Source organism: Ailuropoda melanoleuca, chromosome 2 (genome assembly GCF_002007445.2).
Source record: "Ailuropoda melanoleuca isolate Jingjing chromosome 2, ASM200744v2, whole genome shotgun sequence".
In the NCBI taxonomy this organism is placed as follows: domain Eukaryota; kingdom Metazoa; phylum Chordata; class Mammalia; order Carnivora; family Ursidae; genus Ailuropoda; species Ailuropoda melanoleuca.
The window spans coordinates 95730126-95756731 of record NC_048219.1 but is presented as its reverse complement, the minus strand read 5'-3'; the positions used below and the strand labels follow the sequence as shown (position 1 = coordinate 95756731).

Here is a 26606-nt window from a genome sequence, read left to right as displayed (position 1 = left end):
TGAAAACCACTCTCCTGGATAGCCGATACTGAGGGTCTGATGCATAACCTTTTACAACTAATTGAATAATCGTATGACCATATATTAGAGGACATGCTTAGGAGTTTTAGTTATTCCTTGTTTTATAAATCAAGATCCTGCTATATCCCCTTCTTGGCTTCCTCTAAGCCAATAAGTAAGGCACAAACCTTTCTTTCTTTCTTTCTTTCTTTCTTTCTTTCTTTCTTTCTTTCTTTCTTAAGGGAGGGAGAGTTGGGGGAAGAGCAGAGAGAAAGGAAGAGAGAGAATCTTAATTAAGCTGTAGGTCCAGCGTGAGGCTAAATCTCACAACCCTGAGATCATGACCTGAGCTGAAATCAAGAATCAGGCACTCAACCCACTGAGCCACCCAGGTGCCCCAACCTGCTCTTTTTGAATGTCCATATAAGCTTCCTCGGTAGAGATGTGTTGCAGTCTTTTTAGCCATCATCCCTTTGTAAACATTCACTTGGCTTCTATTTAGGTCCAAACACACAATGCTGCAGGAAGTACCTTTGCAGTGGTAGCTATACATGCTGCTGCTTCTGTTTCTGTGGCTTCCCTTCCCTGGGGTGAGCTTTCTGCACTGTTAAGTATGTGTATGTTTAATGGAAATGGATGTTGATAGATGGATTTCCTAAAAGACTGAAACAATACTCATTTTCTTCAGCAATGTATAAGTGGACCCACCCTTCTTCCTGCCTGCTCACCAATCAGCACTAGTTGTCAAGGCTGTACTTTTTTTCCATTCTAATAGATCTAAAGAGCTGCCCCACTGTCACCATAATTTGCATTTCCCTGACTAGCTGTGATGTTGCAGAGCTGGCTTAATGGAGTATCTAACTGGAGTAGCGTGACATCAGACACCTGTGGGACCCCACATCACTACTCCACTGCCCACCTTTAATTTCTGGAGCAGCTGCCTTGGACACTTCAGTGCTGGCACTGACTCACCTCATCTCACATGCATTAAAACAATGTTCTAGGCTATAAGTCCTCAGTCTTTTCATCAAATAAGCTTTCTCTGTACCTTAAATCATCATCGTCATTGTTGTCATCATAAAATACACGACGATTTGGATATTTTGGTCAGCATCATTCAGAGAAAAAAAATCTATCATCTATCTATCATCTATCATCTATCTATCTATCTATCTATCTATCATCTATCTATCTATCTATCTATCTAATCTACCATCTTTCTATCATCTATCTATCTATCATCTATCTATCTAATCTATCTATCATCTATCTATCATCTATCTATTGTCTATCTATCTATCTATCTATTCGTGATTGAATTGTTTTTTGGGTGCTCCTCACGTTTTATATTTGTGGGCATCTGTGTGTTGACTGTGTGTGTGTATCCTCCAAACAGAAAACTGGATACATGTTCACTGGTGGGCTACGCACTTCTGCTGTCACATTAAGTATTCTCAGTTTTTAGGAACGTGGCACAATAGGCAACGAGATTTGGTATGAAATGGATGACCACAGGTCTTAGTTTGAAGGAAAATAGAATGCTCTGTAAGGAAGATTGGAGTCACTGCATTCTGGGACCCAGGCAAGCAGTCATTCTAGACCTCTTGTGGAGTCTTTAAAAGCAGCTGCTACAATATAGCTCCACAGAGGATGAGCTGGAGAAAATAGGTTTACATGCAGCAAGAAGGATGTAGGGGCAATTCTTTTTTTTTTTTTTTTTAACATTTTATTTATTTGAGAGAGAAACAGAGAGAGCTTGGGAGAGGGACAGAGAGAGAAGGAGAAGCAAACTCTCCAATGAGCCTGAAGTCAGATATAAGGCTCAATCCCAGTACGTGAGATCATGACCTGAACCAAGAAGTCAGACCCTTAACCAGTTGAGCCACCCAGGCACCCCAATGTAAGGGAAATTCTGTGTTGGGGCTAAAAATCAAAGAAAGGAGTAGAACTTTTTTTTTCACCTTGTCCTTTTATCATCTAATAAGTGGGGAAAATATTAATTCCTTTTTGACTTTTTTGAAAATATTTTTCCATTATAAAAGAACATATGCTCATTAGAGGAGATCTGAAAAATATTTTTTAATAGACGTCTAGCAGTGGTGATCTGGAAATTGTGTTTTTCAAGAGAGTTTAATTGGAAGTTAGTGGAAATACCTCCCAGATTCTGGTATTGGGTTGACCATCAGTCTCAATTGTCAGTATGAGTTTTTATGTATTCTGGACTTTAAAAATATGAACAAACAGAAAGTTGGGGCAGAATCTATTGGAGCCTCTTGAATTTGAGGCTCTAAATTTAAAATCTAACATTCTTGTATTGCTTTTATAAGCCATTTTCCTATTGATTTATTTTTCAAAACAAATCTGCAAAAACAACAAATTATTGTTATTTGATAGATGATAAATTTAGAATGTGCCAAGGCCAGTTACATTTGATAGACGTTAGTGATGCCCGTCATCATTTCTGGTTCCATCAGAAGTCAGGGAAGTCATTCACTAACTTGTGTTAAGTCTGTTACAAGCTTGAGAGTTTACCATCTGTAGTTACTTAGATTAATCTAAGAAATTTCACAATAGCCAAATACCAGATAAGACAGGCAGGTGGTGTAAAGGGGTTAAGGAGCAAAAGAGTAAAGGAATAAAAGGATAATCAAATTATTTTGACAACCTGTATTAAGACAAAATTAATAATAATAATGATAATAATAATAATAATAATAATGGAAATCAAGATGGTAAGTCCGTGTGTAAAATGGCTATTCAGTAGAGCTGGTTTGACCTTGTTTGGGGACTCTCGGTTGAAAATTTGATATGCATTTTATTAGCTGTTTTGTTTTGCAATGATCTCCCTGTGCAGTTGGAATTTTCTGTGTAAAACTGTCCATGATGTAGGTGCTCCAATGACAAAAGCATCACTTCCTTCTGGATTACAAAACCTTTCCTGGTAGAACTGCAGTCCACTAGCATCCTTGTGCTGCCTGTTTAAAATTTCAGAGATTCAAAATTATGCTTTCAATAAACATTAACCAAGCATCTAACACGTGGCTAACACTGCATAGGTGCTTCCATACATAAAGTTGCCACATACACCTAGATGGGTCATAGACACCTTCCCAGGGGAGGCACTTGATCTGGGCACTGAGGTGCCCATGGACATCAAGAACTTACAAGACAGGTATCTTAGACCCTTAATTCTTAGCCCTTTAGCTGCCTGATTTGATCTTAAGGCTCTAGAGAAGTCCCTAAAACAGAATTTCACAGACTCAACTCTATGCCTAATTTTATATGCAAGTGTGAGTAACGTCTTGGTATAAGTGTGAGAATCCTCAGTGTCCTATGAATCATAAAATTCAACAACACATCTCTTGCATCAACTAAGCTATCCAAGGGAATCAAGAATAGCAAAGTAGCCAGGGGCAGGGGTTCTATCTATAGGAGGAGATGATGGCACATAGGGGTCTAGTCCCTGAGGGACAGAGGTGCCCAGCCAATGGAAATGGGAGCATCATGTGTGTATAGAAGTAGCACAAGCAAAGGGCCAGCTCAATCAGACCTGCCAACCCCTGCCTCCTGGGGAGGCTTTGAAAATTAACTGAACAGTGCTTGTCAAGGTGGTGGTGATAACTTAGGTAGGAAAATATTACCTCATCCTTGCTTTGCCCCATAGACCTTCAGTTACTCCTTCAATTATTCAAATTGAAAGGGAGAATATTATGGGCTTTGTGTATGTGCTGAGATGTGTATGTGAAAGAGGGAGATGGAGAACAGAGAGAAAAAGAGATTTGAGGTGAGTTATAGGGGAAGAAATAGAGAGAGGAGAAGGTATTTGTGTGGGGATCTGGAGGTCCAAATTGGGAAAAGTACTAGATAGAATCTGGACCAAAAAAAAAAAAAAAAAGCCAGAAATGGATGCATTAATTGACATTCATTAACCTGTTTGCTTTTTAATTTTTAAATTGATCATCTAATATGATAAAGCACTGTGACAAACAGTGAGGATGGTCGATGAACAAAACAGATATGGCCCATTCTGGGGTTCCCAGAAACAGAGTGGATGTGAAGCTGTGTTGACAATGGTTATGGAAAAGAGGGCCTAGCAATTGAATTTCTAGGTCCATAGGTGTATATGTCAGATCCAAATGGGTCTGTGGAAAGTTAAAACAAAGTCAGAGAAAATAGGACTGAAAACGAAGGTGACAAAAGGGAATAAGCAAATCTATGGCAACTGGAAGGCAAGACCCAGAGAGAATGTGTGGAGTGCTCATGTGTACAGATAGGTCATTGGATCTGCAAAACTTGAGGGTATGGGTAAAAAGTGGTCTGTCAGTTTAGATACATGCTAACCCCTGGGGGTTTGAAAGTGAAATGAGTTACTTCATTCAAGGAATGTGTGGTCCAAGGAGCCAGGCAGTCCTGTCAACTGACAACCTCGAAACAACATGATGGATACAATGGAAACAAGAGCCCAAAAGTAGGATTGCTGACCAGAGAGAGGGAGCAGGAAAGAGAGCATCATAAAGACCTCAAGGGGCAGAAAGGGGAAATTAGTTCTTCACAATGGAAAGGGAGCCATTTGTAAAATAAGTTCCCATCAACCTCAAGGGTTTTGTAGTTCTATGACTTTGAAAGCAATTAACTAGATCTTCTAGAAATCCTTTGAGTGGGAGTGACATAAGCACACAGTATATGAAATACTGTTTTATTACAGCTCTAAGCAAGTTAGCTTGAAAATGAATGGAAAAAGAAACAGAACCATTCATTCCATAACAGGGTTTCTAAGAATGGGTGGCAAAAGACTGAATCAGTATCATGACTCTTCATATGGAAGGGAAGAAATAATTCTCAATCCTATGATAGAATCCTGTAAAAGCTTTATCTCAATGATATGTGTCTCCGTGAAGCTTTTGGGTTTTGGGTTTTTGTTTTTCCTTTTTTTCTTTTTGACCCATAGTGCAACTGGTTAGAAAGCATTAATCTTGGAGTCAAAAACTTTTTCAGACCTCCAAGTCTGGCACTCATTAACATAATTGAAGACATTGATCATTCTCTTCTCCTGCCCTGGCTTCTATTTCTCCATAAGATGAGAAAGGGAAACGAGCACATTTCCAAGCTTCCTTCCCAACTGAATATTTTATATTCTAACTATTCACATGTCGAAAATAAGGACAAGGATGCGGAAGTAGGAATCTGACTGCCTTAACTCAAATTTATTTAGAGCCATCGAAGAAACTGTAACTGTCAACCTTCCCTGGAGAGTGAGTTGCCGGGGCCCTCCCCTTCCCCTCAAGCACCTCTAACGTGGGTGGGGCAGTTCAGGGTTTTGTGTGGAGAGAATAAGCATGAGCCACACCAGCCAGAGGCTTAAGATTTAAGCACAGCCACTCTGGCTCCAACAATGAAAACACGAAATGAGTATAAGGAAGATAAATGCAGATAACAAACAAGTAATAAATAGGATTAAATGTTTGCAGAATGTATCAGAGTGGAGTGCAGTCATGGGACAGAGCCAAGAGAACATTAAGTTTAGCCACAAGAGGGTAGGCGGAAGGCGGGTAGGGAGAATCACGTTTTTTTGTAGAAGGCTCTTCATGAAGAATGCATCCCTAGTGAACCTGTGCATGGGGCTTAAAATTCCGGATAAGCCATGTGCATGCCCTTCACAAAATACACTTCCTCCTTGAAGTTGTACTATAATTAGGAAGTTTTCAGTATGATTTTTAAAGCAGTGAGCTTGCTTTTTTGGCTAAAAACTAGTGGTGTGTGTTTGCATGTGCAAGTTCACACTTGTGACGGTTATGGGAGGAAACCCTTAAAGTAAAGCATCAAGTTTTTTTATACGTGGCCCCAACTCTGTATTAAGTATTTGCTTGACAGAGTATGAATCAATCAGAATTATACTATATTGGAAAGGAAGTTTATTAAAGCAATTAAATACATACACTTTGGGGGCGCCTGGGTAGCGCAGTCGTTAAAGTGACTGCCTTCAGCTCAGGGCGTGATCCCGGGGTTCCAGGATCGAGTCCCACATCTGGCTCCTCTGCTGGGAGCCTGCTTCTTCCTCTCCCTCTCCCCTGCTGTGTTCCCTTTCTTGCTGGCTGTCTCTCTGTCACATAAATGAATAAAAAAATCTTTAAAAAAATAAATACATACATACACACACTTTGGAGGAAGATTCCTTGGTTGAAATCCCTGCTTTGAAATTTATTATTAGCTGTGTGACCTAAGCACATGGCACTTAGCTTTTCTCTGCTTCACCTTCCTCATGCATAAAATGAATATTATAAAATGCTTCACACACAAGATTGTAGGGAGAATTAAATGAGTATTCCATATTAAAAAAAAAAAAAAACAAACAGAGCAGGGCCTAAGTTTGTGCTCAAACTGCTGAAAGCTTTAATGGAAAGAGTTTTAAAAACATGTAAGATGCAGAGTGATAGGGAAAACAAAGCTAGATTTTTTTCAGTTAGCTTAATTTCAGGTCCTAAAATACATATGTTATATTTTGAAGGACAAATATTGCTCTCATGTTTCTTGTATCACGTAGAAGACAAAGAAGGTGTAGGAACTGTTCCTCTTAGAGTAGAAATTTCATAGGGGAAATATAGTTTTTAAATTGCAGATTTTTATATTGTTCTTCTCTGGTTTTCAAATCAGTAATTTTGTGTTCACTCCCCCTCCCCACGTGGGGCTCTGGGCTACTAGCTCACCTAGCTCACATCATGGATACTGCTCATAATATCTTTCTTCTTACTCAGAATTCTGTGTGTTCATTCAAATCTTGGTCTTAGCCCAGAGCTCTATCCAAAAAAAAAAAAAAAAATCTTCCTTTTTGTTCTGTAAATTAGTGACTTCTCCCTCCTCACCCTTCAGGAGTTTCCTTCTTTTTATCACTCCTTTTAAATGCATATAAGCATTGTCCTTTTGCAAGATCTCTCCTCAAAGAAATGCAAATGGTGCAACTATTCTCTTGCTGCAAAGGGTATAAAGTAGACTGAAGAATGCAATATCACCACACAGTAAGACTTTTGCTGAAAAGTTCTAATAAGACTGGCTGAAGCAAGTATTTCTATAACAGAAATAGAAAAGGAAAGCTAGGGAGATCCAAAGGATGAAATTTTTAATCTAGATAATGTGAGAATAAAAGTTTTCATGGAAAAGGTCCTGTTGAAACTCAACCCTCAGGATGGGTATTGATGAGGTTGTGGAATATAAGTGAAGTTCAGTGGGGTGGAGTCCGGAGCTGACGACCAAGAAAGAATTCTCGAGGTGTTTTTGCTGCAAAATGGTTTATTAAAGCACAGGGACAGGACCCGTGGGCAGAAAGAGCTGTGCTGCAGTTGTGAGGGGCGGCTGATTATATACTGTGGGATTGGGGGAAGGTAAGGAAAAAAGGGAGGTTGAGAAAGTACTTTCATATGTTAAAGACTCGCAGGATACTGGAGGCCTTGCTATTGTCAAGTTAAGTTTGTTGACCCCTCTACAAGGTGTCAACAGTAAGATAGTGGGGAGCTTCCCAGGAGAATGTGACTTTCCTCCTTTCACATGCCCTTGTCAATGGGCTTCAGGTTTAAAAGAAATTCTGTTTTATTTACATTTCCTTCTGCCTCAGCCTCCCTCAGTTTTATGGAGGGGGTTGGTAATGTTAGAGCTCCAGAAAACCAAATTATGGGTCTCTGGAAGTTAGGCTATTGATAAGAAAGCTTCTTCCTTATAAATCACTAGGACATGTGTAAATTGAAGGAGAATTATGGGTCTTGAAGGACTGTGATCTCTGTCAGTTAACCATTTGTTTTTCCTTTCCTTAGTTTTAGGGCAGCCAGGAGTGCCGAGGAATGTCGCATACATGGGGCGGGGGGTGGTTGCAGGGTGTCAGTTTCTGCTTTGTCTTCAGCTTGCCTTCTGTTCCCTCATCAGGTATGACTTGGTCTTACCGATATGGTAGAGGCGGAGGAACCTTCCAGTGGGTAGAACATCATGAGCAGGGCTAGAAAACGGGTGGATGGTCAGAAGGGTCCTATTCCCAGAACAGCCAATAACCCCTTCTGTTGGGACTTGGGATGCATGTGGGGGATCAACGTTAGATGAGGCTGCAGAAAAGGAAGAGCACAATCTTCTTGCTGGATTCTTTATACTTCATTCTGTATCATCTGATCAGACCCCAGCTTTGAGAGGTAAATTTCACATCCATTGGAGTGCTGAAAATCATGCCAAAGATCGCTCAGCTAGAACATGGTAGACCTCTTTGGCTCCTTCCATCCTATGCTGAATGGCCAGAAATGTTTCAATAATAAGTTATATTAGGTCATTGACCTTTTTTTCGCAGGAGTGTAATGTGATTAAAGCTGTAGATGAAGATAAATCCTGTAGAAGTCTGTTGACCAGCTTGGAGACGAGAAGGAGAAGAGGTGGGAGACGAGTTGTGAAGTGTAGTATAGTCAGTCATACAAGGAAAAGTCAACTTGAGCCAGAAATACCTGAATACCTGTGGGAAAGGAAGGTAGAGGATAACTCTGTGTAACCTTGCAGAGTTACAAAGGCCTTTGGATCTAAAGCAATGCAGCCTTTTGACTTTAAGCCATTGAAGGTTTTGTTGTAGCTAGAAGAGTTTGAATGCACTTACCTCCTACAATAGTTTAACTATGTCAGAATATGTATTTTAGTCACCTCCATCATGGGGTAGTCAGGCAAGCTTCTAAGAAACAATTTCCTCTCACTCATATTTTGCTCTATTACTGTGACCCAAATAAAAACTCAGTGGAAACCAGGACAACATTGTAGCAAGCTCATTATCAGTTGTGTGGAGGTGGAGACCTGCTGTCATTAGCATGGGGGAGGACAGATGCTAAAATCTGACTTTCCCAAAGAGGAATTATACAGCAAATTGAATAGGGGCTTAGAATTGAACAGAAGTGGAAAGAAGTGCTTATGAAAATGCCAGCATTCATAAGTAAAATAATGTAGAGGATGTATTCGCAATACAAATCTAACTCTCTTCATATGTCCTTACATTTACATGATAACCATTATTTTTCAAAGTGTTTTTCATATCCACCATCTCATTTACTCATCACAATAATTGGAATATAGCAGAGGAGAAGGTGAGGACCAAAACGCCAAATGACTTTGCCAAGATACAGCTAACTTTCTTCCTGATTCAGTATGGCCTCCTTTCCTTATTGAATTCAGTAAACTGCTTTCCCCCCACCCCGCCCNTCCTGATTCAGTATGGCCTCCTATTGAATTCATTAAACTGCTTTCCCCCCACCCCGCCCTCCCCGCCCCCAGCTCCCTTCCCCCCAGATCTAGCTTTTTTCCCTTCCATTTACATACATTTACCCAATCAACTTGAAGTGGTTACTAAAGCTGAGAAATACAGTAAGGAAAATACCAAGTTGCTTGACCTTGCCATACTCTGAAGGACAGAACATAAGACAGGTTCCAAACACACAGATCTGTTGGTTTTAAATCAACAGTCTCCCACACTAGTGAGTTGAGATCAATTCTAAATCGTACTGTAAATATTTTTCTATCATAATAATGTGTTAAAGTTTGTGAATGATTTACTTTTTAAAATAAACTAAGATGCATTCAAGGTTATCTCAATAGTATCTCTAGAATAAATATTACTCTCACTCTCTTGCTTACTTGAATTCCAATGTATTTTCTTCAGTGGGAAAAAGAAGCATGGCATTACAGTGAACAAAATAGAGAAATATTGAAAACTCTAGCACTGGGGAAGTAACTGTTACTGATACCACAGTTTGAGTCTTGAAGTTCAAAATTAGCAGGGTTGTGAGTTGTGATTGCTATGGTTAACTGGTTTCTTCTTCATTTTAACCATGGATAGATTTTTAATCTGGAAGAAAGTAAGTTGGAGGATGAATGTAAAATACTGCATCAGTATTGCATATGAATATAAACGCTACAAACATATCAATTAGCAATAACACAGACCCTATGACTCGAACGTGAAATGTGAAGGGTGACATAGATGAACATTTTAAAAGTGCTATCTAGTTAATAACATTTTAAAATGTGTAAATTCTACTGATTGTAATTTAAAAAAAATAAACTACAAGTGATTATTGTTTAAGACTTGTTCTCCTAGGGGCGCCTGGGTGGCACAGCGGTTAAGCGTCTGCCTTCAGCTCAGGGCGTGATCCCGGCGTTATGGGATCGAGCCCCACATCAGGCTCTTCTGCTATGAGCCTGCTTCTTCCTCTCCCACTCCCCCTGCTTGTGTTCCCTCTCTCCCTGGCTGTCTCTATCTCTGTCGAATAAATAAATAAAATCTTTAAAAAAAAAAAAAAAAAAAAAAAAAAAGACTTGTTCTCCTAATTAGTATTAGATAAAGTGGAAAGCTAGGGAAGAATATCAAGACTTGTTTTTAATAAATGAAATTGTACTTACTTATTAAATGACAAATTTTGAAGATACTTATTACTGATTCTGTACTGAGATGCTTGTAAATCACTGCATATAGTGTCACTAAAATCCAGTACAGTAAGATAATATATCTGGCGTGGTTTTAAGCCACTGACCGTTTGTGGAAATTTGTTACTGCAGCAATGAGAAACTAATACAGTTGTCAAAGTTTGAATGCTTCTTTAACTTTTTCTCAGCCCAGCCTTTAGCTCTTTAGGGGAACACCTGGCAGAAGAAAAGCTATGGCTTCCTTAAATGCTTATTGTTTCTCTTCCTTCCTACCCCTTCTTAACTGGTGAACACTAAGGAGTCCCGAAGAGTGAAGGAGGAAGATAAAGAGAAGCTTCTTGACAGTTGATGGTTAATGGCTGGTCACTGACTCACAAGGGAACCTCCTGGGGCAGGAGGTCAGGTCCAAGAGCACTTCTAGACAAACAGGTGAGGGGAGGACAGGGGGAGGCTTACAGAGTTGCACAGAAGAAAGTTGTGAAACAGGGTCTGATTCCTTTGATCTGTTTTCCCTGAATTAACTATGTGTGTGTTTTTTAGGTGAGCAGGGTTGGTCAAAAGCTGGCCTATCATTTGTACCACTCCACAGTGAGGGTACATGGTATCCTGCTCTTTCACACTTCCCTTGTATTCAGGGTGTCCTACTTTGACTGATATTTCTACTTAATATCTCAGACTATTTAACCCAGACTCTTCATTAGCTGCTAATTTAAAATTAGCAATGTAAATAATGCCCTTTGCTGCCACACCTTAGGCATTTAGAAGGTGAATGTGTGTGTCTGTATGTTTACATATACACTCAAAGGGACACAAACAACCCACACACTTGCAATTCATCCCTCTTAAAGTTTTCACCCATAATAGTCCACATGCTATTTCTACATAGCCCCTTACAGGAGGGAAACGGAGAGTGAAAAATACGTGCATAACTGTGCTTTCCAGAATTCATGACCTATTCATTTTCCAAATATGCTCATCATTTAGCGGATTCAGATTTTGTTTCTCCCCCTAAGAGCTTGAGACCATATTTAAATAGAAGTGTGTGTGTGTGTGTGTGTGTGTGTGTGTGTGTGTGTGAGAGAGAGAGAGAGAGAGAGAGAGTACATGAGAAGTTTGGTTTTTTGGGTTTTTTTAGTGGGAAATATATTTGTTATTAAGGTATTACTCACATATCACAAAATTTGTCTTTCTAAACATACTGTTCACTGCATATTCACAACAATCACCACAAATTTCAGAAATTTTCATCACTCGAAACCAGCCCCTGTTCCTGTTTGCAGTCACTCTCCACCCCTCTCCCCTTTTCATATAACTCATATTTCATTTTTTAGAAACTAACAAATTGTTTTCCCAATGATTTCATCATTTCATATTCCCACCAATGATGTATGAGGGTTCCAGTTGCTACGTCCTTGGAAACACTTGCCATTGTCTGTTTTTTTGGTTTTAGATTTTAGTCATACTCCTGGGTATAAAGTGGTACCTCATTGTGGTTTTGCTTAGGATTTCTCTAATGACTAAGCATGCCGAGCAGCTTTTCATGTGGTTATTGGCCACTTGTGTATCTTCTTTGGAGAAAAGTCTATTCAAATTATTTGCCCAGTTTTAAACTGAGTTATCTTTTTATTGTTGACATGTATTCTGGATACTGGTCCTATATCAGGTATATGATTGCAAGTATTTTCTCCCTTTTTATGGGCCATTTTTTCACTTTCTTATTTTCAATTTTTAATCCACAATTAAAGAAATTTTAATAAAGTCCAATTTCGCTACCTTTTTTTTTCTTTTGTCACTTTTGCTTTTGGTGTCATTGTAAGAAATTGTTGTCTAATTTAGGGTCATGAAAATTTACACCATATCTTTTTCTGAGAATTTTATAGTTTCACCTCCTACATTTAGGTCTTAGATCCATTTGATGTAAATTTTTTGGAGGGCATAATAGAGGGATCTAAATATTTTCTTCCAGTTGTCCTGGCACCATTTCTTGCAACAACTGTTCTTTCTCCATTGAATTGTCTTGGTATTTTTGTCAAAATCAGTGTTAAGTGTTTACTACAGGAATCTTTTTTTAAGATTTCATTTATTTATTTACTTACTTATTTGAGAGAGAGAGAATAAGAGAGAGAGAGAGAGCACATATACCTGCACATGTACAAAAGCCAGGGGTGGGGGTAGGGGAGGGCCAGAGGGAGAAGGAGAACATATCCAGCCAACTCCCCTCTGAGCGCTGAGCCTATATGGGGCTCAATCTCACCACCCTGAGATCATGACCAGAGCTGAAACCAAGAGTCAGAGGATTAACTGACTGAGACACCCAGGCACCCCTATTACAAGACTCTTTTTTTTTTTTTTTAAAGATTTTATTTATTTATTTGACAGAGATAGAGACAGCCAGGGAGAGAGGGAACACAAGCAGGGGGAGTGGGAGAGGAAGAAGCAGGCTCATAGCGGAGGAGCCTGATGTGGGGCTCGATCCCATAACGCCGGGATCACGCCCTGAGCCGAAGGCAGACCCTTAACCGCTGTGCCACCCAGGCGCCCCCCTATTACAAGACTCTTAATTCTATCCCATTTATCTCTAGTTCTGTCTTTATTCCAGGACCACATTGTCATGTTTACTATAGCTTTGTAGAGGTTTTAAAATTGAGAAGTATGAGTTTTCCAACTTTGTTCTTCTTTTTCATTATTGTTTTGACTATTCGGGATTTTGGGTCTCTTGTATTTTTCATATGAATTTTAGTATTGGCTTATATATTTTTTTTCCAAAAAAAAATCCAGACTTCAATAGGGATGGCATTGAATCTGTTGATCAACTCAGGAAGTATTACCATCCTAACAATATGAAGTATTTCAATCCGTGAAAACAGTGTGTCTTTCCATTTGTTTTGGTTTTTTATTTCTTTCAACAATGCTTTGTAGTTTTCAGTGCATACATCTCATACTTTTGTTAGCATTTTTTTTCATAATTGTAAATCATTTTCTCAATTTCACTTTCTGATTGTTCATTGCTAATGTATGAAAATAAAATTGAGTTTTTGTATACTGATCTTGGATACTAGTCTTGCTGAACTCAATCGTTACTCTGTGTGTGTACATGTCCTTCAGGGTTTTCTATATAGAACTTCTTGTGAGCTGTAAACAGAGATAGTTTTACTTCTTTCTCTCTAATCTGAAAACATTTCATTTCATTTTCTTACCAAATTGCTGGAGCTAGAATCTATAGTAAAATACTGAATCAAAGTGAAGAGAGTGGCATTGTTGTCTTGTTTTTAAATGTAGGAGAAAACCTTTCAGTCTGTCACTATTAAATATAGTTCTGATTATATTTTTAGTAGATGCCCTTTATCAGTCTGAGGAAATAGGAGACATTTTTAAAGGGATTTTCTAATAATAAATCTTCATTTTTTAATTATTAAAGATGCATGATTATTATATGAAATTTAGAAAATGCAGACATGCAGAAAGAGGAATATTTTGAATCCGTCCTCAGCACACTACATAAACAAAACCATCAGTAATGTTCAATCTGGCACACACCAAAAGGAAAATATTAGACTTTAAGCTTTGTCCCCTAGTTTTCACTTTTGTAGGTAATGTTGTAATTAATATATTTGTGTCCACTACATTTTTCCCATTACTATGGATTATTTTCTGAAAGATTTCCAGAAGTTGTGCTTTAAGATCAAAGAATATAAATATTGTGTGGTTTTAATCTCTTATCTCTCTCTCTTATATATCCTCTGTCATTTGTCTATTTGTCATCCATCTATCCATTCATCAAATATATATTAAGTATCTAGCTGCATATGTAATTTTCTCTATATATCTATGTATGTAAATACATATAAAATTAAAATTATTGTCAGGAATTATTGTTTTAGTCTATACTCCTCTCAGAAGTGTATGTTTTCATTCTTTGGTATCCTGTAAACATTTGGTATTGTCTTTTCTTCATTTTAATATTTGCTAATTTAACAAGTAGAGATTGTATAGAATTATTGCTTTGATCTGGCATTTCTAGTTTAAAATGTTACTTTGAACTACATGTTTCCTGGATTGTGTGAGCCATTCAGTTTTCTCCCTTTGTGAATTGTTGTTCATATCCTTTACACAACTATCTATTACGTTAATGCTTTCTCTTAAATTGTTTGAACCCTGTATATAGTAAAAGCACCAATCCTTTGTCTATCATACCTATAATAAGACTGACTCTTTTTAAGATATTAGAAATTATACTTCCAATTAAGTAGCATTTCCTTCAAAATAGTCACGATGGGAAATTACACTTATTTCAATGATGTTTCCATTTATTATAACACTGTAACATATTTTCATTGTAGAATGACCTTACAATCTCTAATGCAAATCACAGAATTAACCCACCTTGTGAACCCAATTCAGTGTTAGCAGGTTGCTCATTCACCTATTCCCCAGAATTGATTTTGAAATGACTTCTGGCAATTTCTAAACTAAAATCCATCTTGAAAGGATGACTATTTGCTGCTATTGATAGCATCAAAGGATGAGATCTTAGTTCCAAAGTAAATCTGTTAGAAACAGAGTTATAAACTCTTAAGTAAGCTTAGCATTATCAGGAAAATTTAATCTCCTTCCACCCACGACATCTGGAATGCTAAAATATTGCTTATGTTGTCTGATACTTCTAAATACCTATGTAAATACATGCATTTTATAGAAATACAAATAGTTTGTTCCTTGTTTTAATCCTTCATTTCTTCTTGTCAGTTTTTACACCTCTACACTCATAAAATGCTGCCTTTTGTTTTGTTTTGTTTTGTTTTGTATTTTTACATTTCTTCAACAAATGTACATAACGCTATCAACCTTTTTCATATCTCTTAAAAAATAAATTTCATTATCTAGAATTTGTGAGGAGACATGACTTTAGTAACTTTAACAAAGAATAAGAAAGTGTGATTTTTTTTTTTTGCTAGCTTATCTACAGTTTCTGAATCAAATTAATGGAAATCTTTTGAGTTTATATTTCATGTAAGATTCTGTACATCCTACCCATATGCAAATGCTTAAGAGTAAAATTCCTGTACCCCCCAAATACACATGATGAAGTCTTTGTGCATTCTAAGAAAGTAGCTAGGACTGGTTACCTTATGGCCTTGTGTTTCAAGGACTTCTCTTTCAGTGCTTTACCTGATATTTTAAAAATACAGACAAGCCAGTCTTTTGTGTGTCTCCCCAAAGAGGCTACTGCCCTGAACATCATTAGAAATGTTTCCCTTTAAACTTTCCATTTTTCCAAAGACTTGGACTTACACAGGCTTACACTCTCCTATATCGTCCCCAAACTTCACCTTATCTGTGCACCACAGATAGTGCCTTTGATAGTTACATTTCTCTAGAGAAGAGAACAAGTTTTGAACATCAAACCAAGAACTTATTCCTTTTGGGGGTTGGGGGAAGTGTTTGCAGAAATGTCATAGAAAAGATTGTTTCTTAAAACCGAAGATATTCTTTACATTCTTTCCCTAACCCTTTGCAGATCCTTGAGAGTGTCCTGGTTTCAGAGATGATCCCTTTCAAGTCAACCTCTTTCTTTCACCTCAATGCCAGAGTAAAAGTCAAGACAGAGGCCAAATATTGGGATAATTTTTTTCTGTTCTGTGGCTGTGTGCCCTGTCTTTACTGTTTGCCCACCATTTGTCAAGCTCACTTTCTGTGGCAGGCAGGCAGGTGCCCCTGGCAGTGCTCTCGGTGTGATAGAAACAGCCACGGGCAGGGAGACCAATGAAATGTGCAAAGAGTGGGTTCAAACGAGTATATTAAAAAATCTCATCTGAATGAGTTTTGAAGGAAGAAGTACATGTTGATGGATGGGGATTGGAGGAAGATGATAGAACAAAAAAGACTGAGGAAGCAGAAAGAATAAGAAGAGGAGGAGAAGGGCAGTCTTGAAGAATAAGAAAGAAGTGTTCCCCCACATCTGTTGAGTAATCTGTAGTTGAGCGGTCCGGGCAAATTGTACAATTGGTAGTGCCAAAGAATATTTTGCATTGGTATTAAAGAAGACTGACAGTCACTCATTCATCAAATGTCTATTATATTACTTATAATTAATTTCTGTAATGATATTACAGAAATAAAAGTAATAAATCCACAGCTCTACAAGCTGGTATTTACATGGAGGATTAAATAGGTACACAATTTAATATGGTAACTACAATGGTAGAGCTAGGGAAGAAACACAGAGGAAGGACACTGAGCGTAATCTTGGGAGTAGGATTCCAAGAATAGGCAATGCTGACCTGGAGTAGTAGGGTGAAGCTATAATTCTAGGGAAAATTTCTGAAGAATGCCAGTGCACTTTTGCCTTTTGATGTACGGATAAGTCACACAAGACAGTTATCTGCTATAATGGCCTTTCCTCATTTCACCAAATTCATCTGAAATCAACATTGTTATGAAAATCCATTTTCCTATGATACATGATGTTTTCTACTGGTTGTTCTATCGAGAAGAAAATTATAAAGGGAGAAAGAAAGATATTAATATTAAGCATGTATTTTGTATGCAGAACTGTCTTACCCATAAGGAGTCTTTATATCACAAGACCAATCTCTACGTGAATATTTCACACATGAGGAACTGTGCTTCACCTTAGTGTTAAGAAGTTAAGAAGTTAAGCAGCTTGCAAAGGGTACATGTAGAAGGCAAAGGCTGGAGCTCTCTGTGTTTTCCAGAGCCTTGGAAACAGAGAAATGCCATGTCTGGAGGAAAGACTCTGGTCCTACAACTACTGGTTGGGACATCGGCCACTAACCAGTTGTGCAAGTGAAAGGAGTCACTTTCTCTGAGCTTTTGAAGCTGTTTTGTAAAGCAAGGACATCAACCCAAAGGTGACGTAAATATAGAAGTATAGAGAAAGTTTTGTGGGGTTTTTTTGTTGTTTTTTTGGCATCTCTAGCAAAAACTATGATTTGATAAGCACATTTCTGGATAAAAGTTTAGGCTCCAGGGCCTAAATATAGGTTGAATTTCTCTGCTTATGAGACAAAAGAAAAATGTTTGGTGTTGCTTCAGAGTGTGAGTAGAGCCAGCAGGATAATTGAAAGCTGGAAATCCATGAATTGACCCTTCCTTCAAACTCCACAAATCTTTGGTAAAGTTATTAAACTCATAAAATACTTGGGTAAAGGTGTTTAGTTTAGTTTTGTTTTTAATACAAAGAAAGACCAATAAAGTGGTTGAGTTTCAGGCCTGGATCAAGGTGGGGTGGAACTGGAGCGGGATGTGTAGCCGTGGAACATAGATACAGAGAAAACCGAAAGGGAAAGAAATGTGCTGGACCCTCAGACAGCCATGGAGCTGGGTTTTTAGGGAAAAGAGAGACTTAACTGACATCTTGAAAAATCCTATGAAGATCACAATAGATGACAGACAGAGAAAGCATATTTTCAATGTGAGATAACACTACTATGATCAATACAATGAGTTTGATGTGCTCTGCCTCATTTTCAGGGGCTTAGGGTGTTGTTAAGAATCTAAGATCAGTCTTTGTCTTTCCCCATTTCTCATAAAACGAAAAACAAAGAGAGAGAAAGAAAGTGAAAGTAAGAATAGCATCTAAGAAGACAATGTGGCATTAAAATAATTCCCTGAATCTTGAGCTGTATTTTCAGATTAGGAGTCTGGTGGAACCAGAATTTGAAGGTAAATCACAGAACCATGCATTCTCTGCAAACTGCCACCTGTCCTCCTGAAAGTGGAGTGTCCGAAAGTCAGAAATGAAAATGTGTTTCAAGCAGGAATCTAGGCAACTGCTTTATTGCAAGCCTGTCTTGAGGCAATTGCAGTATGTACCATCCTCCTCCACTCCATCTTCATAACAGACGCCTCGGATTCCTACACGAATTTCCCCATTCCCACAGAATGTAGAACAGTAGTCATATCTGTGCAAGCTTGAAACGAGAGGAAGAATCCGGAGGTGAAAACTGATTATCAGGAAGCAGTAGTCTGCAAAAGTTAAAACTATGGAGAGGGTTGGAGACAAGAATACTCAGAGCACGTGTTTCAGGGGATTTCAATTTTCCTTGTGCTTCTTGTCTCTGTGTATCTGAGCCATAGCTGTGAGGACAGGGTGGGTCACATTTCGGTTGAAAAGGATAATTTTGATAATAGTCTGTTACAGACTGTAAGTTTATCTAAGAGGTACAAATGACAATAAGACACCCATCAGGCAGATGGAAATAATTTATTATTTGCACAAGAAGAATGATTCACAAAATTTCAACAAAATTCAAGAAGACGTGTCTACAGTGAAGCAAGGACGTAGTATAAATAAGATGTACCAAAGTGAGATGAAATAAACATCGTTAAATAGGAAAGGATTGAAAGGAAATTAAAAATGGACACATAGGAGTTATTGTCTTCTTCCCTGGAGGCAGTGAAGAATATAAATAACCCTGCAGATATTTAAAACATAGGTGAAGGGGCGCCTGGGTGGCTCAGTCTTTAAGCCTCTGCCTTCGGCTCAGGGCGTGATCCCAGGGTCCCACATTGGGCTCCCCCTCCGCTGAAAGCCTGCTTATTCCTCTCCCACTCCCCCTGCCTGTGTTCTCTCTCTTGCTGGCTGTCTCTCTCTCTGTCAAATAAATAAAATAAAATCTTAAAAAAAAAAACATAGGTGAAGAGAAAATATAAGCAAAAAAACTTGTAAAACTAGTCTAGAGCATGAAAGAATTATTTGAGTTTTTTAATAGTGTATAATGACAACTTCTCAAAAGATAGCCATAAAAACACATTGCCTTAGGAAAGCTGATGTATTAGATCTATTGTAATGGGGGAGAACCCTCTTTGTCAGAGTCTCAGTAGTATCTCAGATGAGGAAGGGCACAGGAGTATATTTTTAGGAGTCAAGGACCTGGGCTGAGTTACTTCAAGGCTGACCTCCCAAGATAGGAAATTGGCTGGCACTGGGCAGTTTATACCCAATCCCTTTGGATCAATGGGCACAAGGAATCAAGAATCCTGAAGTGAGTCTTGATGAATGGACTGTTAGTCTTATAAAATAACTATTTTAGTTGGTTCACAGTTTTATGTCAGGAAACAAGAATCTTTCAGGGCAAATGGTAAGTCTCTTTGGCTTATTCTCTGTATTATTCAATACAGGGGCAGAAAATTAAGTTGATTTTAGTCCTCAATAGGTAATCTAGATTTTCTTTCTATGTTTTCCCCTTTATTCTTCCATATTAAAAAAAGCAACCAGATTTTGCTACATGTCGACTTTTTGTTATTAATTTTGCTTAAATGTAGTCCTGCCTTTTGATAATCACAATGAGATTGATCATCAATTTAGGAAGGTCCGGGTGCATTGTTCAGAGTTAACTCTTGTCCTATGCATGCATTCTCTATTCTGTAGGAACAGTGCTCCCTAAATCAGTCCATGTTCTGTACACTCCATATATATCATCTTTCTCCTCATCCTTTTTTTTCTTTCTTTTCTGTATAATTTATGTTTTCTAAAAGAAGTGAGTGATAATTTCAAAACTTAAAAATATACATTTAAATATATGTGTACAAAAAAGGATCAGAGGATAAATGTTCTAAAATCTTTACAAAGTCTGTTTTATTTTGGAAAATGGGCCAACTAGGTGAATTTTTAAAGTCTACTATTCTTATTTTCCACATCCCTTTAAGGAATAGGTATAATTGTGGCCATTGGTGGAAACCTCATTTTGATTTTATAAAAAATGCATAACAAAAGAGATGTACAAGCTTTCAAGCCCTCTTTTCTTACTCTTAACTTTTGCAAGAGTATGATTGGTGTGCGAGAGAATGTGCTGGTGGAAGGAAGCAGAGCTGTCAGTGTGATAGCAGACAGTCCCACAGCAGCAGCACCACTTCCATCACATGGAACAAACTTTTTCACATCAATTCTTGGTGCTACGTTTCTACCATCTTTGGTAGAAAACCTGTGAAAATTGAATGACTTTTCTGTAGTCCATCTCATCATGAGTGTATGGTTTTTAAAGCCAGGGTCCATTTTTATTTGCCCAACTTATGAGATCTAAACATAGAGGTGAAGTTTGGATATTTCTAATTTGTATTTACTAGACATGATAAAAAGCCATGGATATCCAAGAGGAAGGAGGGTATTTCCATGGTTGGAAAGACCGTAGCTGTGAGCTTCATTTTGCATTTGGCATACCCAGTATCAACAAGGACAGATATAATGCCAGGATAACGTATCTGCCAATGAACTGGAAGTATCTCTGGCTTTCCCTCATGAATTTTATAATTCTGTGGGTGTTAAGAGCAGGTGATAAACAACTCTTGTAGATGAAACATAAACACAATCTCCTTTCTCTAAGCCTTGGTAATATGGACCAATATATTGTGACCAAATGACAGAATCAAGATTGCCACATGATTTGAAAAACCATTATAAAAATATGATAAAATCATAACAAATTCTTTGAAGATGTAAAAATTAAAGATAATATCTTGTTTCTGCTAAAATTTGTATACACTCAATGATTTTAGCACTTCTCTTTAGAAATATCCTGACAGATGTTGATGCGTAGAAACCCAACACCTTAAATTTCATAAAGAAGAAATAGTTAAGTTCTACTGAAAGCCGTAAGAATCATGTGCCTAGGACTTTCCAGAATCTCATCTCTATGTTTTGTGTCTCATCGTAAATTCAACAAGTAGTTCAGCTTATTTTTATATCATTTGCAACTATTCCAAAATCTAGGCTCCCGTTCTGATTTCTTTTTTTTTAAATTATTTTATTTATTATTTGAGAGAAAGAGCACACAAGAGAGAGCTAGCAGGAGCGGGGGGGGGGGAAGGGCAGAGGGAGAGAGAGAAGCAGACACCCCGCTGAGCAGGGAGCTGGACCTGGGGCTTGATCCCAGGAACCCAGGGATCACAACTTGCGCCTAAAGCAGATGCTTACCTGCTTGCCCAACTGAGCCACCCAGGCATCCCCGTTCTGATTTCTTTAACCATTGTGTACCTCAGTAACTTTGGGTACATCTTTGAGCTTCTCTACTAAGAATGATTTCAGTGCATAAAGTCAGCAAAAGAAAGCTGTTGTCCACTGGGCTGTGAGGGAATAAACACGATAGCATGCTGGCTGGATACGTCTGCCTTCGCCTGGCTGTCAGTTTTAATTATTTCAGCCCTCCAGGTCCATGCTTAGGTTTGACCTTATTGAGAGTGCATCTGCAACTCCTCAGTCCAGCTCCATTAACTCACTCTATACCTGACCGCACAGCAATGGATTTTATGTCAGGCAAGCACCCACACTGCATTATCAGTAAGTAACTGACTACATTTGATCTGTCTGTACTTATGCAATCACTGTTAATATGTTTTTATGACCACACCTACTGTGTGTCAGTCAGTCTTTTTCTAGGAGTTCAAGATATAGCAGAAAACAATCAGATAATGTGGCTTATGGTAAGGTGAAAAAGACACTAAACAAATAAATACACACATAAGCTTTACTCATTTCAGTTCTATGAAGGGATTATGATTGTTTGTCATCCCTCATATTGATTACCCTGTGGCTGACTATCAATCAGGACATGTGCAGATGTAATTCCACTATAAATCATATTTTGTCACTTCTTTCTTCATTGGCTCTGTGGGTACCTCACACTTTGAGTTTTCCTCTTGTGTTAGTGGTAGATCCTTATCAGAATTGATTGCAAAATTAGTTTCTTTTCTCCTAGCTGATCACAACTATTCTCATCTCCAAATAGACCCTCTGCTGACCTCTAGACCCATAAGTCCACCTGCCTTCTCAACATCTTCCTTGTAACAACTCAGCACTCCTGAAACAAAATGACTTCCTCTTCAAAGTGGCTGTACCCTCAGCCTTTGAAATCTTAGTGGATGGCAACTCAATCCTTCCAGCAACCCCCAAACCTTAGCTATATCCCTGCAACTTTTCTCTCCCTCGTAAAACTCGTAGTAATTCATCAGCTCTTCCTTCAAAAATACCCCCTAACTTTCACCACCTCATCACTACCCACTGCTTCAAGCCACTGTCACCCTTCCCTTCACAATGTCATTGCCTCTGTCTTTATCTCTCTGCAATCTATTTTCCACCCAGAAGTCTGAGGCACACCTTTATAGCTCATGTCAGATTATGCCTCTCCTCTGTTCAAGCCCAGGCAGTGGCTCTTGACTGAACTCAGAACAGTAAAAGACAATGTCCTTAGAATGGCTTCTAAAGACTTACACGACACATATAACTTCCTGAGACCTCTCTGATCTTGCTGTTCTTTTACTCCAGCCGCATTGGCTGCCTTCCTCCTGCTGGAACACACCAGAGCCTTTGCTCTGGCTGCTTCTTATTTCTGGATCACTTCTCTAGTAACATATGGCTCACTCTCGATTCCTTTAATTCTTTGCTCAGATCTCGCTCATTCAATAGATCCTTCCATAATGAACCACTTTCTTGTTGCAAACTGTCCGCCTTCACCTATGACCTCTGCCTTTCCTTACCCTACGCAGCATTTTCTTGTGTCTGTAGCACCTGTACCTTTCTGTCATACTATTTCATTGGCTTCTGTTACTGCCTGGCTAGAATCTGAGCTCCATGAGAGCATAAGCCTTTTCCTGATTTGTACGTTGCTGTACCCCAAATGTCTTGAAGAATATCTGGTACAAAATAAGTACTCAAGGAACATTCAGTGAACAAACCAATGGAATGAAAAAATCAATACACCTTGTGATCTTTTAAAAAAAATTTCTAATGGACGAAACTGATGCCGTAATGCTGGTTAATTACCTGACTTAGGATCCTTAGAATACTCTGAATTCAGACAGTGACAGCACTAGGTAGAATACCAGAAAGAATTAATGATAGATAATACGGTATAACTTTGGTTCTAACAGATGTGAGACAAAGCAGTTAATTTCTAAGGTATTCTTCATCACCTCCTTCCTTCTCACATGGTGCATGGCACATAGCAGACACACAATAAAGGTTTACTGAACTAAACTGAAATTCTAGAAGAGTTATGAATTAACTACCAAAAATGACCGCAAAGGTGAGATAGCACTAGTTAATGGTTCTTGAATGGATTTTTCCAAGAAATATTAGAAATCCTAATAGATATTCTATATAATAAGAGGAATATTAACGGGGAATCTGTGGGGAAACTATTTTGGGGATTTTTTGCATACTTTGCCACTTTTCAGAAATGCATGATTCACATGAATAAGTTAGGTTTTGAGGACATATTGAAATAAGGAAACTAATTTAGTAAAGTTTAGCTGATTATTTTCTAAATATCTCACACAACATTGGTGCAGAGTGTGGGAATCATTGAAAAGGATGGTCTTGAATTGTCTCTTTCAATAGTAACACTATAGGGAAGCAGAACAAAAGTTGGACTTTAAATTCGGAGACCTGAATTTAAGCTCTAGTTTTACTACTTAGAAAAGTTTTCTTGGGAAGTCCTTTCTACTTTGTGAGACTCATTTTATTAATCTGAAACATGAAGTTGTTAATGAGCTTCTTCACCAGACGGTTGTGGTTATTATAGGCGCCAACTGATAGACCTTCCCTTCTTCCTTCTCCTCTTTCTTCCTCTCCTCCTCCTCCTCTTCATTAAGCAGTTATTTCCTTTAGTCAAATGTATTCAAGTGAAAAATATAACAAAACACAGTCACATTCAATTCTAATCTACATTGAAGTTTATGGGCCAAGACTGGCAGTAGCCACCACAGGAAAAATAATGCAGATGAGTATCCTTTCTATTGCAAAGTCTGCAATAAACAGAAGGAAACCAGCCCTGGGCTGAAGCCCTGGTTCCAGAGAAAATTCCTCTGTTGAGAAGTGGCAGCCTGAGCTTTGCACAATCTTACCTCTCAAGGTGTTATTCTAAAGACAAGTCATAGCAGCATAATTCACCAGCCATTTCTTCCTCCAGGACCATAAGAACATACTCCAGTTACAAGTCTAGTAGAAAATATATCTAGCCTCACCAATAAAATATTTTAGTTAAGATTATTGATTTAAAGCTATTCATTTTCTGGACACTCTAGGATACTCTCTAATCCTCTGTCTTTGGAAACTTTGTAAGGTAGACAACATTGCCCCATTTTCAAAATGCAGAAATTGAGCCTTAAGGAGCACTAACGAATTCGTCTCAAGTCACCCAGGTCATCAGTGGCTGAGCCAGGATTCGATCCTTCATCAATCTGCCTCCAAAGTTCATAGTCTTTAGATTTTTAAGTATAGTCAATGACAAACTTGATATGACACCCCCATAACCAACAGGAGCCCCAGAACAAACTGAGGAGGAATTAGGAGAAAACAAAATGTGATGTTGAAATCTATCCCTGCAGAGAACAGGAGATTCTTGGTGATATAACTAGACTAAAATTCAGGCATTATATATTCACTATGTATCCTGGATCACCAGAAGGCAGCACACATCTCCTTTTATTGTAGCAATAATAAGGGGATGGGATGTCTCTGGTGTTTGCTTCTCACCATGATAGTTTCATTAATTCTGAAATTAGCAAAATGCTGGCAGAAAGGATCAATGTCATATGCAGAATAATAATTGCTATACCTGGTACACATACATGATAAAGAACCAGCACAGAGATTGTCTAGAAAACAAGGTAGAGTGACATATTTAAAGTCTATGACTCTGTGCTCAGATACAACATGTGCAGTATTGAGGCACAGGAGTCTTAACTTGTGACTTGGCTTCTGTTAATGTCTTTACTTTCGGCATCTAGTTAGTATGTGCCACATCATAGGTTCTGGATAAATACGTGATGCTGAATGGGTCGATTAATATTGACCAGCATGTATGTGCACATGCCAGGGAACTAATGCTCCAGATTAGATAGGTATTCTGGGAGTTGGTCATGTTGCCTGGTTAACACACTTTGGAAGAGAGATTAGTATGTAGGAAGGTTGTTATTGGAAGATGCTTTGGAAGTCAGTAGCCATTGAAGGGAAGAAAAGGCAGCACGGCTAGACAGGGAGAGGCTGGGCTGTGATGTAATCATATCCAAAGCCAGAGCCCATCTCAGGGAAGCTCTAGAGCTGGGTGAGCCATCAGAGTTGTCCAAATTGAAAAAAGGGGGCTGAGCCTTACTTTAGTCTCCCACAGATGTGGACCAGTCTCAGGGTGCAGGCCCTAGGGAGGAGACAGGACCTTGGACAAGGAGGTTAGTTCCACCAGGGCGATTCCCAGGGATGTATCCAGCCAAAGGCTGGCTAGTGCCAACAACCTCATCAGCTGAGAGAATGAGAGCCTCAATCCCGAGTGGTAATTGGGCCCTTATGGCCCAGCACCCTCTCAAGTATACTTGGTATTTAAGTCAATGTCGTGAATGAGTTCAGGTACTCATTCATTACACAGTCAGAAGAAAGAAAAAAGTATGGTTGGCCTTTGAACAAGGTGGAGATCAGGGGCACTGACCCCCAGGCAATCAAAAGTCTGCCTAAAACTTTGGACTCCTCAAAGCTTTACTAATAGCATACTATTGACTAAGCTTTACGGATAAGGTAAACAGTCTATTAACATATTTTTTATGTTATAGGTATCTTATTCTGTATTCTTACTATAAATTAATCTAGAAAAAAGGAAATGTTATTAAGAAATCATAAGGAGATGGGAATACGTTTACATTACCGTATGTATATTATTGAAAAAGAATTCACATGCAGGTGGGAGGGGCCAGGGCGGGGCGGGGGGGGGGGCTGCAGGGCCGGGCCTGGCCTCTTGCAGGCTCCGGATCACAGCCCCCAAGGCCTTTGCTCTCCAGCTCCCTGAGGCCTGCTCACCGCAGCAGCCTGGAAGCACAGTACAGCGGCACCATCTGCCTTGAGGTGTACCACCAGCCCTGGGCTCTGGCGCGTGAAGCCACATGTGAGTGTTATGGCCCGTTGGAGGTGGCAGGGTCGAGTTGGGGCGCCGCTTGGGGCGCTTGGCCAGGCCTGGGAGGAACCAAGGCCTGAGACCGCCCTAGTGCTGCCCCGAAGCAGACCTGTGGAGGACTGGTCCAAGGGTGCTGGGGCACAGGGCAGCCAGCTCTGTCCCACCCCTGCCATCTGGGAACGTTCTGCATCAGCATAGCCCCTGCCCGCAGGTCCTGGTGCTAGACCTGATCACCCCAGTGGCACTCCCGGCGACCTTCAGGCCGGCCTGGGTCTG

General features: G+C 39.0%; 1 protein-coding gene across 1 annotated transcript in view; it reads left to right on the top strand.

Annotated features, from left to right (window-relative positions):
• CNTNAP5 (contactin associated protein family member 5) overlaps nt 1-26606 on the top strand; it is an 820239-nt gene that overhangs the window by 280895 nt on the left and 512738 nt on the right. The window lies entirely within an intron of this gene.